Raw genomic sequence first — 2,500 nt, 5'->3', positions numbered from 1 at the left:
TGATGAAATGTTGGTGGGAGATTTATATCATGATCTCGTTGTTTTCCTGAAAATGAGCGTGGTCCGCCCATTATGGGCGGAGCCACGCCCAAAAAACGTGTTTTTAGGTGGTAGCCGATTTCAATTTGCATCTTCTCCTTGGGGTTTTGTCGAATCTGATGGGTTTCGGTGGTTGGTTAGCCCAATGGCACCTGCATAGGCCCACAGAGCTCGATTTTTCATTTTCGTCACAAGGTCAAGGCCACGAGGTCACGAACTAAGAAAATTGCGAATTGTGTTTTTCGGCGGTAGCCGATTTAAATTTGCATCTTCTCCTAGGGGGTTTGTCGAATCTGGCAGGGGTTTCGGTATTTGGTTATCCCAATAGCACCTGCACAGCACCACGGAGCTCAATTTTTTTTTTTAATTTTTTTTTTTTTTCATTTTCTTCCCAAGGTCAAAGTCACAAGGTCATGAACTTAGAAAATTGCGATTTTGACATAAAAATCCATCTTCTCCAAGGGGGTTGTCCAATCTGGCAGGGGTTTTCGGTATTTGGTTAGCCCAATGGCACCTGCATAGCCCCACGGAACTCGATTTTTCATTTTAGTCCCATGGTCAAGGTCACAAGGTCATGAACTTGGAAAATTTCGAATTTTGACGTAAAAATCAGACGACTGCCCAAACTTTGAGAGCGAGGATGACAATATTTTTTATGCATAATCTTGAGGTCATTCCCCACCTAAAGTCTTGAAACCATTTTTCTCTATCTCGAACACCTTGCCCGTGGCGCCCCCTTCAAGTTTGTTTTTACGCTGATTTCATCAAAGTATGGATAATCCGAGGAGTGCGAAATGCCATATAGCCTATATGACATTGTATTGTTCCTGAAATGTTCCAGAGGAAGTTTTGCACCAAAGGTCATAATCCTTGACCTTTGACCTTTGAAGGTCACAACGGATAAATTTTCAAAGTTGTGGGAATCAAACCAGGTTTTCGACCTTCCTCGACGATCGTCATGGGATTTGGAAAGAGATCCAACATGATTCGCACTCTGGACACAGTGCTCGTTAATATTTTTCACGTTGGGAAGCCTCCGGTTACCTCCGCCGCCGAAGGTGAAGGAGGTTATGTTTTCACCCCTCTCTGTCTGTTTGTTGTTTACAAAATTGAATCGAAGATTTTTTTCAAGTACATTGGTCAGGAGATTTTTGTTTGACTTGTTTGTTTGTCTGTTGTTTGTTTGTTTGTCTGTTTATCCCCGACAGGTCATAATTTCAAACCGATCTTTACGAAACTTCACCACATTGTCGAGTTTGTCATAATGAAGAAGTCTTGTTTTTGAGGTCAGAAGGTCAACATCTGCCAAAGGTCAACAACTTTGGTGGTATTTCTAAAATCCACAATTTTCATCCGATTCATTTGAAATTTGAAGAGGATTAATATTTCTGGTCACGGAATTCAACCACCAATTATCTTTGAGATCAACGTCGACCAGAAGGTCAACATCGGCCGAATTTCTAAAATTGTCAATTTTCATCCGATTCACTTGAAATTTGAAGAGAATTTGCATATTTGGTCATTGAATTCAACCACCAATTATTTTTGAGATCAAATTTGTTTGATGGATTCTGCAAGTGTTGCACTCTGCATGACGTCATCTTGTTATTCTGTTTGTTTGTTTGTTTGTTTGTGTGCAGGACATCTCAAAGTTGTGGACGGATCCAAATGAAATTTTGTGGACAGGTTCGGTGTGTGACAAGGACGAACTGATGAGATTTGGGTGAAGATCCGGATCCGGATTCGACTACCTGAATTTTTTAAAGTGATTCTTCACCATTAAGAGATCGGGCTCAAAAACGGTATATAACATGATGTCTCAAAAAGTTGTGGACGGATTCGTGCGAAACTTGATGGACAAGTCGGGTGTGTGACAAGGAAGAATTCATTCAATCTTGGTGAAGATCCGGATACGAGAATTATTTAATTTTTAAAGTGATTCTTCACCATTGAGAAATGGGGCTAAACGAATTTCTCGCATGATATTTCAAACATGTAAATGGGCCTGATATGTTCTCATGGATCAGGCATGACGTGCTGGAGGTATGCGCTCTGCCGAGTGTTCTTGCAGTTCAAAATACAATCCTGGGGTGTGTTCAGTTCTCAAGCAGCTAGCCAGCGCTCGTCAACTCAGGCGTTCCTTAGCAACGGTTTCGAATGGAGTGCTTGCTTGAGTGCTTAAGCCGTTTGGCGAGCGCTCCACAATAAACTTGGTAACTGAACACACCGCAGGTACCACGTTCGGTGTGCTGAGTTTTGGAGGGAGTTTTCAACAGCACTATTTTCGTCACGTGCAAAATGTTTTTTATTTAGATTCTTCTTATTTTTTAGTGGGAACAATTATTCTCACATTCTTGTGGGGTTGGCTGGGGGAAGCTTGGCCTAAGCCTGTTACGTACCGGGTGGCCAGGCCTGACGTTCGACTAAGGTGAGGGCATCAGTTTGTAATTTTCTCAGCGTG

The sequence above is a fragment of the Eptatretus burgeri genome, chromosome 2 (genome assembly GCF_056783735.1).
Source record: "Eptatretus burgeri isolate ZD-2024b chromosome 2, Ebu_testis_v1, whole genome shotgun sequence".
In the NCBI taxonomy this organism is placed as follows: Eukaryota; Metazoa; Chordata; class Myxini; order Myxiniformes; family Myxinidae; genus Eptatretus; species Eptatretus burgeri.
Note: the sequence above shows the minus strand (reverse complement) of the source record.